This window comes from Ochotona curzoniae, unplaced genomic scaffold (assembly GCF_017591425.1).
Source record: "Ochotona curzoniae isolate NIBS_2020 unplaced genomic scaffold, NIBS_Ocur_1.0 scaffold_2453, whole genome shotgun sequence".
NCBI classification, from domain to species: Eukaryota; Metazoa; Chordata; class Mammalia; order Lagomorpha; family Ochotonidae; genus Ochotona; species Ochotona curzoniae.
In genome coordinates, this window is record NW_024467094.1 from 147,119 (window position 1) to 158,605 (window position 11,487).

The following is an 11,487-nucleotide window of genomic DNA, read 5'->3' on the forward strand; positions in this document are numbered from 1 at the left end:
AACCACTTGCGCCACTGCGCCGGGCCCAGATATTTCCTTTCTTTTAAAAAAGATTTATTTATTTTTATTGAAAAGTCAGATATACAGAGAAGAGGAGAAACAATAAGATTTTCCATCCACTGGTTCACTCCCCAAGTGACCGCAATGGCCAGTGCTATGCCAATCCGAAGCCAGGATCCAGGAACCTCCTCCAGGTCTCTCACGTGGGTGCAGGATTCCATGTCCTTGGGCTGTCCTTGAGTGCTTTCTCAGGCCACAAGCAGGGAGCTGGATGGGAAGTGGAGCTGCCGGGATCAGAACTGGCATCCATATGGCATGCCGGCATGGTCAAGGGAAGGACTTTAGCCGCTAAGCTACTGCACTGGGCCCACATAATTAATTTTGAGTGTGCAAGCACCAATGACAGTGGGAAGGACAAAAGGCCCCTCTAGTCACCAGCTTACTTTGACAATGGCCACAGTGTTCCAGGCTTGGCCAGGTCAAAGATCTCCATTTGGGTCTCCCATGTACTGACATCATTCACTGCCGTTCGTTCTTGGTGTGTTATCAGGAAGGTGGGTAAACAACACAGTGGCTCATACTGTATTTGGTTGCTGTGAGAGCAGGATGCAAGGATTACCAAGTGGTGCCTCAACCTTTTGTCTCCATGCCATCCCTAATAATAGTTACTCAAAAAATGAAAGAAAACTTTTATGCAGAATGGTCCGAAAGACACAGCAAATGAAGACATTTACTGAAGAATTCAAGATATGATAAAGGTTATTTAAATCAAAATGGCAAGATCCTGTATGGGTGCTGGCTTGTGTCCTGGCTGCTCCACTTCACATCCAGCTCCCTGCTTGTGGCCTGGGAAGGCAGTTAAGGACGGACGGCCCAAAGCTTTGGGACCCTGCACCTGTATGGGAGACTTGGATGGTGCTTCTTGAGGCAGCAGATGAGGATTGTTTTCAGCATTCCAGTTTTTAAACATTTGCCAAAGCAACAATTCAAACTTAGTTCCAATGGGTCGAACTTGGGTCACAATTACCAGGTTTCATCAGTAGCTCGTGTCTCTTGTAAGCAGGGAGTTCCAAGGAAGCTGACAAGGTACCATGAGCAAAGCACCTTTGGTGTGGCTGAGAGGAGCTTCATTCTTGGAGAATCGGCTAACTGGAGCACGTTTGTCATTCCTCAGAAAAGCTGGAAACTGCATCCAAAAAGTCACTAAGGTGAAGTTCCCTCCGCACTGGGGGCCCTCCTCTTCCTGGAGCCCCTTCTCAACAGGATCCACAGGCCGCTGTTACCCCAGCTACCTTGCTGTATGCATTCCAACAGGGGGCTAATGTCATATTTGAGGCACCAGGAATGTGCAAGTCTAACAGTGTTGTGCAGAGCTGGAGCCCTTGGGAGCTAAGTAGGGTGAGGCGAGGTTTTCAGGGTGGGTGCTCAGGATTGACTGGATTCTGACAGCATTAGAAGGAGACAGAAGACAGGCGATGCTCCGTGCTGCCCTGGAGCTTTGCCAGTGCAGATGCAGATATTCTGTATTCTTTTTCTAATTGGTTTCTTGACGCTTACCCTAGCGGTGCATGACAACTTCAGTTTCTTCAGTTTTGCAGCACTTTCCGAATAGACACTGCAATGGCTATAAAGTCACATTTCCTTATAGTTGCTGTTTGTAATCACCTAACATGTTATGTGAGAATCTGCGTATACTCGGAGTTGCGGGGTTTTCTTACCCAAGTATTTATCAATATTTAAATATATTAATAGCATATGAAATATTATTTCCAAATATTTTAGCATCAAGTTGCTGTTCTTTTCGCTCAGAGTTCTTTGATGTGCAAAGATGCTGTTTACTTAAAATGTGATTCCAAAATTACGTTTAGGATGTCTGGAAACTATGCTATCTTGGTCCCTAAGGAGGTTTTAGATATTCTTCCTATGTTGATAAGACAAAAATTCTTTTTAAAGATTTGTTTATTTATTGGAAATTGAGATATACAGAGAATAGGAGAGACAGAAAGGAAGATCTTCCGTCCGATGATTCCGTCCGATGATCCCCAAGTGACCACAATGGCCGATGCTATGCCGATCCGAAGCCAGGATCCAGGAACTTCTTCCGGTCTCCCACATGGTTGTAGGGTCCCAAAGCTTTGGGCTGTCCTCGACTGCTTTCCCAGACCACAAGCAGGGAGCTGGATGGGAAGTGGAGCTGCTGGGATTAGAACCGGCGCCCATATGGGATTCCTGTGTGTTCAAGGCGAGGACTTTAGCCGCTAGGCCACGCCACTGGGCCCTGTTGATAAGACAAATTTTAAAGCTAGCCTACATAAAAGATGTTTAGAAAATACTTTTTAAAGATTTTCCATGTTATTTTTATTGGAAAGTCAGATACATAGAGAGGGGGAGAGACAGACAGAAAGATTTTCTGTCTGCTGATTCACTCTCCAAGTGTCCGCAAAATCGGAGCTGATCCGATCTGAAGCCAGGAGCCAGGAGCTAGGACCTCTTCTAGGTCTCCCATTCTGGTGCAGGGTCCCAAGGCTTTGGGCCATCCTTGACTGATTTTCCAGGCTACAGGCAGGGAGCTGGATGGGAAGAGGGGCTGCCAGGAGTAGAACCAGTGCCCACATGGGATCCCCAGGCCCTAGTTAATACCTTAAAGATGGGCAATAGGGAAGCAGATTAGGTGACCACAAATGTATCAAAATTAGCTTTGCTGATACAACTTGTTGAGGAGACTTTCTTTTTTTCTTTTTTTTCCCCCCGCAATAACAGTCAAGGTTTATTTTGGTTGAAGAGCACAGAACAGCAGAGGCCTCACAGGTGGAGGGCTAGCCACTTGTCCAAAGTAGCATCGTTGCGGGTGTATTTGACCCCACAGCCGTCACGGATGAGCCACTTCTCAGCCACCATGCCTTCAAATTCATCAGCCTTGAACTTAGTAATGCCCCACTTCCTGGAGATGTGGGTCTTCTGGTGACCAAGGAACTTTGCCCTGCGTAGGGTCAACCACCTGTTCTTTGTCGTGCAGCTTGGTGCGGACGCACATGGTGACTTGGCCATTGTGAGCCCTGGCTACTGTGCCTTGGGGCTTTCCAAAAGCATCCCTCAGGCCTGTCTGCAGCAGGAAGTCAGGCAGCAATGGCCACTTTGAAGGACTGTCTCCAGGGTCGCTTAGGGCAGCCCACGCAAGGGACAGGTTGCACACACTACCAAGGAGGATGCTGTTTGCACCCATTGGACACCAGGCGCCCATGACATAAGGGAGCTGGTCGGCTTCATTAGCTGCAGAGAGAATACGCTCTGCTTTCCCTTATAATGTCTTCTTTCTCTCCTAGAATATTTTTAACTGATTTTTGAATATATAAGGCTTTTGAATTTCTTTTTTCTTATTAATCGCTAACTTAATTCTACCTTGGTTTCACAAAGTAGATTATAAATATTGCTCTTAATTATACTGTCATTTAGGCCTGGCGCAGTGGCCTAGCAGCTAAAGTCCTTGCCTTGACTGCGCCATTATCCCATACTGGTCCCAGTTCAAATCTCGGCAGCCCCACTTCCCATCCAGCTCCTCCAAATGATACCCAGTTACCTAATGGTGACTTTTAAAATGTTTATTTCTCAGATCTGTTGGCTTGTTTTTGGCACATCAACATCTGTAATTGGTATAGCACTCCAGTATAAGCTAGTATAGAAAGTTTTCTGCCTCTGGTCATAATTTTGTTTTTAGATTCTCTTTTGCTTCTGGTTAATATATCTAAGCTCTATGACTTGCGTTGACATAGTGTATGTTTCTCTTTTTCCATACTTAAAAGGATTTCATCTTCTACTCCCCCATTACTTTATTATTGTCACCCATCTTATTACAGTAGTGTAGTTCTTCAACAGTCACAAGCCCTTCATTCTGCACTTCGAATATATGATGACATTTTACGTGTGGATGATGTGACAAAGTCCATTCTATTGTCTAGATACACGTGACAGTTTTATTGGGAGTCCAGCTTTTATTTGGGAGTAGCAATGCATACTGCACTGTATCTTCAGTCTGCATTATGCAGTTCCTCTAGATGCATACGTACATATATTCTTGTTTGCCTATGTGCTTATTGGACTTGTTTTTGCACGAAGGTTGCCTTATATCAGAGAAAGCTGGTGATATTTGTCTTTTTGGGATTGGCTTATTTCACTGAGCATAATGTGGCTAGTTGGAACCACTTTGTTACAAGTGGTAGAATTTCCTTTTTGGGGGGTTTTTTGTTTGTTTGTTTGTTTACATTTATGTATCTTTTTATTGGAAAGGCAGATACACAGAGAGGAGAGACAGAGAAACAACTTCCGCTTGCTGATTCACTTCCCAAGTGGCCACAACAGCCAAAGGTGAGCCAATCCAAAGCTAGGAGCTTCTTCCAGGTCTCCAACGCAAGTGCAGGGTTCCAAGGTTTTGGGCCGCTCTCGACTGCTTTCCTAGGCCACAGGCAGGGAGTTGGATGGGAAGTGGAGTAACCAGGGTATGAAACAGTGCTTATATGGGATCTTGGTGCAAGCAAGCCGAGGATTTAGTCGCTAGACTATTGTACCAGGCCTGAATTTCATTCATTTCATGGCTGAGTAGTATACCTAGGGTAGATGTGCCACAGTTTCTTTATTCATTCCTCTTTTCATGGGCATCAGAGTTATTTCCATGTTTCTTCTTTTGTAGATTGTGCTGCTGTAAATATAGGATTACAGATGACTTTCTCCTATGAAGATTTCATTTCCTCTGGATATATTCCCAGAGGTGGAATAGCTGGGTAAGTCAATTTTCAGTTGTCTTAGCACCCTGCATACTGACTCTCCTAGTGGCTGCACTTGCCTTCCCTCCCGCCAGCAGTGACATAGGGTATCTTTTTTCCCCACATCCATTCCAGGAATTGTTGGCAGAGTTCTGAATGTAGGTTGATCTCATGGGAGTTAGGTGAAGTCTCAATGTGGCTTTTAGTTATATTCCGTAAAGGTGAGGGAGCCTGAGAATTTCTTTCATATGCCTGCTAGCCATTTGAACTTGTTCTTTTGAAAAAATGCCTGTTCATTTCCTTTACCCATTTCTTCACAGGGTTGTTTGTTCTGCTGTCATTGAGTTTCTGAAGCTCTTCGTAAGTCCTGGATATTAGTTCTCTATTGGATGTGTAATATGCAAAGAATTTCTCCCATTCTGTTGACTGCTTCTTCACGTTGAACATTTCCTTTGCTGGAAAGAAGCTCTTTAGTCTAATGTAGCCCTATTTGCTTATTTTGGCTTTAGTAGCCAGTGTTTTTGGTGATTTTATAAGAAGGTTTTACCAATGCCTTTATCTTGCAGAATACTTTTTATGTGTTCCTCTAATAGATTTTTTTTCCCTCCTTTCCTCTTGTCAGAACTTGCTGGTGCTTAGGTCTGGGGGCAACCTGGTGGGCCCAGTGCAATGTGCTGAGCTGGGAATGAGTTCTCACTTGGCTCAGCACATGCACAGCTTGTTGTTGTCCCTCCCCACAGAGCTTTTGCCACAGTTCACAAAATGGAACCTGATTTGTCACCAGTGTGGTCTTGTCCATGAATCCCATGCTTATAGTAGATTAAACAAATAAGCAGTATCCACAGTACTATGGCTGGGTTCTCCTGAGTTGCTGGTGAACTCCCCTTCCCACCTGAATACTACTGGGGCCCGGATCACCACTGGAGGGTCTTGAAGCCAGAACTGGTTATGAAACCAGGTCACTTCAATATGGGATACAGGTGTTTTGACCACCAGGTTATATGCCCAATTTTGTATAGTGTACCTTTCTTTATCCTTTCACTTTTAGTGCTGTCTTTGTCTTATGTGAAAACTGACCCAGCAGCTGCAACCACCAGTATGTGAAGGCTGATATGGGTGATGGCCAGGAGCTTCTAAAACCAGGTTCCACGAGCTTCTTCCAGGTTTCCCACACGGGTACAGATTCCCAAGGCTTTGTCCCATCCTCGGATGCTTTTGCAAGTTACAAAAAGGGAGCTGGGTGGGAAGCATGGTTGCTGGGGTTAGAACCATCACCCCCATATGAAATCCCAGCACATGCAAGGCAAGGACTTTAGCTGCTAGGCTATGGCACTGGGCTCGTGTTTGAATATTCTTGCTCATTGTTTTCATTGGTTTAATCATATAATTCAGTTTAATGTCATGCTACATTAGAATTCTGAATATTTAAGGAAAATTGATCAAGAAAGAAACCTGATATAGACAACTTACTTCAAAATGTCTTCCCCTTAGGAAAACTGATTGAGATGCCAGATGGAGAGAAAAGTGAATAGATGACTTGGATATATCTTGTAATACCTTCCATGACATGAAAAGATTCACACTGTGCAACAGTCTTTTAAACAGAAAGAGCCTTCCACTTGCCAAGGATATTCATTACATGTGAAAAGATTTGTAGCAGTGTCAACTTTACGTCGATTGCTAATACAGTGGGTTGAGCAGAAAAGTGTTCATATAACTGTTTTCAGTAAACATCTTCGAACTCTGTGAATCTCTCATTTAGAAATCAGATATTATCATGATGAATACAGTAGAAAATGCCTGTGCATGCAGCCACTGTGGAAAATCCTTCAATTGTAAATCTTGCCTGAATATCCACCAGAAAATCCACACAGGAGAAGAAATGAATGTGGAAAACTATGCGTGTAATGAATGTGAAAAAACTGCTGAGCAGAATGCAGAACTCACAGGACATCAGAGTAATCACATAGAAGAGAGATCTCGTGAATGTTATCATTCAATCCCTGACACACAACAGACAAGTCACAAACAGAATAAAACTGACAAATGTGGGGAAGTCTGTTGTGATCAGTCAGAGATCACAGCACATCTGAGAATTCACCAAGGGGAGAAAACTCATGAGTGCAGTGAGTGTGGAAAAGCCTTTTGCTGGAAGATAGATCTTGTTAGACATCAGAAAAATCACAGAGGTGAGAAACCATATGGTTGCACGGAGTGTGGAAAAGCCTTTTGCCGGAAGTCAGTACTATTGAGGCATCAGAAAAATCACAGAGGGGAAAAGCCTCATAAATGTAATGAATGTGGAAAAGCATTTTCCTGGAAGTCCGACCTCATTAAGCATCAGAGAATTCACACAGGGGAAAAACCTTTTGCGTGTAATGTTTGTGGAAAAACCTTCTGCAGGAAGTCCGTCCTCATTACTCATCAGAGAATCCACACTCGGGACAAACCTTATGAATGCAGTGAGTGTAAAAAAGCGTTTTCGCAGAGGTCAGCTTTTGTCCTGCATCAGAAAATTCACACAGGGAAGAGACCTTACGAATGTATTAAGTGTAGGAAAACTTTTCGTTGGCAGTCAACCCTCATTACGCATCAGAAAATTCACTCCAGTGAGCAGCCTTACAAATGTAACGAGTGTGAACAAACCTTTCCCTGGAAATCCCACCTCATAATACATCAAAGAGTTCACACTGGGGAGAAACCTTTTGAATGTACTCAATGTGGGAAAGCTTTTCGTCGGAAGTCAGTGCTTATTACACACCAGAGAATTCACACTGGGGAGAAACCTTATGAATGCAGTGAGTGTGGAAAAGCCTTTTCCCAGAAGGCAATACTATTGAAGCATCAAGAAATTCACACCGGACCTCATGAATGTAGTGAATGTGGAAAAACATTTTTCTGGAAGTCAGCCCTCATTAGGCATCAGAGAACTCACACTGAGAAAAAACATTTTGAATGCAATGATTGTGGAAAAACCTTTTCCAAGAAGTTAGTCCTCGTTAATCATCAGAAAATTCACACACAGGAGAAACCTTTTGAATGCAGCGAATGTAAAAAAACGTTTTCGCAGAGGTCGGCTCTCGTCTTGCATCAGAAAATTCACACGGGGAAGAAGCCTTACGAATGTAATAAGTGCAGAAGAAGTTTTCGTTGGCAGTCAAGCCTCATTAAACATCAGAAAATTCACACCAGGGATCACCGTTACAAATGCAATGAGTGCGAAAAAACCTTTCCGTGGAAATCCCACCTCATAGTGCATCAAAGACTTCACACTGGGGAGAAACCCTTTGCATGCAGTCAATGTGGTAAAGCCTTTCGTCAGGAGTCAGTGCTCATTACACACCAGAGAATTCATACAGGAGAGAAACCTCATGAATGTAATGAGTGTGGAAAAGCCTATTCCCAGAAGACGGGTCTAACTATACATCAGAGAATTCACACTGGTGAGAAGCCTTATGAATGCAGTGAGTGTGGAAAAGACTTTACCCAGAAAGCAGACCTCACTAGGCATCAGATAGTTCACACTGGGAAGAAACTTTATGAATGTCATGAATGTGGAAAAAAGTTTTCAAGTAATTCATATCTTAATAAGCATCTAATAAATGCACATATGAGAGAAACTGTTAAAATGCAGTAAATATGAAGAATGCGATGTCTTGCCAAGTAAAACACTTGAATATTGGAGAATAATTAAACCTGTAAGTAAAAATAGAAGATTGTGAAAAAATTAATACAGTTCCAAGAACTGAGGCGAAAGCCTGTAAACAAAGATTAGTAATCTTCCCGCTTGCACTAGATTTCAAGAACTTATATAGAAGAAAAACTCCGTGAAAGCAAGCTTCAGCAGGCATCATTACAAAGATCATCCATACCAAGCACTGTAGAAACCCAGCTATAGGCAACTGTCTAGGTTGATTGTATCTAGACAAGTGTTAAACGGTTGGGAGAACAGCAACTGATACCTGGCGGGCATTCTGTGTCTGGTTAAGGCCAAATTTGTGCTAAAAATAGCAATATGCCAACATAGTTGTTTTTTGTTTTTTAAAGACAGACGTGGGCACGCCAACAATCAGGGTCTGGACCACTGGCCTCAAAACGCCACCTATGAGGAAAATTACAGGATCTGTGGTCTGACTGTGGAGTTAACATGTCAGGATTGGGTTGCCTCTATTTTTGAAGCCTGTGTAGTGGACTGCATGGCCAGATGAGCTTGGGGGAAATGACACCCAGTTCACTGAAGCCAGCAGAGGACCTCTAATACCATGGAGTGCAGAACAAACTTTACAGATTTCCCAACAAAGCTTTGACAGCAAGTGCCTGGCTAAATTGACCCTGAGGTTGACTGTTGGCCAATGGACCTTAGTAGGGTTTCCTCATCCTTGGAGCAAAAAGTCAACAGCATTTCAGGACTAGGAAAACCACCTTAGCAGTGCTCTCAGAATATGCTCCACACTGGGGACCTTGGGGATCTTGGGTACCCGGATTCAGGGGCAGTGATGTGGTTGGGCTGCTGGGAACGACCTTCTCCCCATTTTCCCCAGATACATGATCAAAAGGAGATTGAAAGCAGTTGTCTTACATTCCTCCACCATCCCCACCCTACAGAGTGATCCACATGAGCATACATCCTCAACTATGCAGACATCAACAAATCTTATAAAAACACTGTTAAAGTATACTGAATCTACAGAAACCCATTGTTGAAAGCCATGCCTCACTAAGTATTAGGAAACTTTGAGTATCAGAACCAGGCTTGTGAATAGTTTTGGATTGTACCAGTGATTGAAGATTGTATGTGTTTATGTAAACAACCCCCCTTTTTTTTTTTTTATTGCTTTGGAAGGTAAACTGGAGATTACAGATCTCTCTCCACTGGGTGCAAGCACAAATAGCTGCATTTGTCTGTCCTTGGCTTAAAGCCAGATGCCATGAGTTTCATCTGTGTCTGAGCAGTTATCAGGGACTAAAGCCATTGCTTTATTATCTTGGCATGTACACTGTCAGGGGTCTGGTTCAGGATTTTACTCAGTGCTCTGATATAGAATGTAGGCATTATAAGAAGGAGCTGAACATGTTGTGCCACAATGTTTTTTAGTATTGATTACGTAGGTGAAGGGGTTTTAGATTTCTATAGACCTTGGATTTGTGTTCAGGAGTTTTGGACAGAGGGACAATACAAATGTTTCAGTCGTTTCTTCTGTGTCCAAGTTGGCCTGGAGAGCGGTGGGTAGTGTGCTTTTCTTTGATGTCAAACTGCAGCCCCCAGGGATGAAGATTTTCATTGGATGTCACCTTGGAGATTGTGATGATGGTTAGATTTTTTTTTTAAGATTTATTTTTATTGCAAAGTTAGATATACACAGAAGAGAAGAGATGAAGAGGAAGATCTTCCATTCATTGATTCACTTCCCAAGCAGCCTGAACAGCCCAGCTGAGCCAATCCTAAGCCAAGAGCTTCTTCTGGGTCTCCCATGTGCGACCCTGAAGTAGCTAACTGGCTTGTCCTTAGCCCCAACTTTTCTGCATCCTGATGGGTACTATGACCCATCCAGGCTGGGTCTCAGCTTTCCCCTTTGGGTTCTGTTGCCTAGCCCAGCTCATCTAACCCTGAGCCTGGCACTTGTATGCACCAGCAGGTATTGAGCTTAGTTTAACCCCTACCATGACTGTCCCCAGGCATGGTTCTTTTATGTGCTAACAGGTACTGCACCCTAGTCCAGCCCACCCCAAGGCCCAGTTTTCACTAGAGGATACTATGGCTTAATCTGGCTTGACTTGTCCAAAACCCCTAGTGTTGCCTGAACAGACACACTCCACATCTTTTAGTAGCACGGAGTGAGCACCGCAATTCCCTCCTCTTGTTCCTTTGAACTCCACAGTGATTATTTTGTCTTTAGTTTTTTTTTAAAAAAAGTTTTCTGTTCTTCTAAGATATATGCAGGTTGTTGATTTCAGATAATTACTCTTACAAACCGGAGATGTTTGTAGCTGTAAATCACCATCAATTTATTGTAATCACATGAGTTTTTGTATAAAGCGTAATGTTTAATCATACGTTAATGTTTTGGTGTGTGTTTTTTAAATTTCTATTATACTTTTTTTATATGTTCCACTGGCTATTTTAAGAGTGTGTTGATTCCTTGTCAGTGTTTTAAAGATATATTTATTTTTATTGTAAAATCAGATATACAGAGCGGAAGCTCTTTTATCCTCTGATTTACTTCCTGGGAGGCTGAAACTGCTGGAGCTGAGCCGATCGTAAGACAGGACCCACGAGCTTCTTCCGGGTCTCCCACACTGGTGCAGTTTCCCAAGGCATTGGGCCTTTATCTACTGCTTTCCCAGGTCACAAGCAGGGGGCTGGATGGGAAGCAGGGCTGCTGGGAGAAGAACCGTGCCCATGTTGGACTCCAGCATGTGTAAGGCAAGGACTTTAGCCACTAGGTTACTGCACCAGGCCCAATTAAAATAACTGCATCTTCTCTATATATTGCACTAATAAAAATGAATAAATCTTTTTAAAAAAGTTTTTAAATGCTTAATTATCCTCTTTATGTTCTCAATTTTTTTTAAAGATTTATTTTATTTCTATCGGAAAGGCAGATATATGGAGAAGGGAGACAGAGAGGAAGATCTTCCATCCGATGATTCACTCCCCAAGTGAGCGCAACAGCCAATGCTATGCCGATCCGAAGCCAGGAGCCTCTTCCGGGTCTCCCGTGCAGGTGCA

General features: G+C 43.2%; 1 non-coding gene across 1 annotated transcript; it reads right to left on the minus strand.

Annotated features, from left to right (window-relative positions):
- Positions 1-3,141: 3,141 nt before the first annotated feature.
- LOC121170562 lies at positions 3,142-3,276 on the minus strand. Its single transcript, XR_005885989.1, has one exon. It is a non-coding gene; the product is annotated as a small nucleolar RNA SNORA70 (small nucleolar RNA).
- Positions 3,277-11,487: the final 8,211 nt, after the last annotated feature.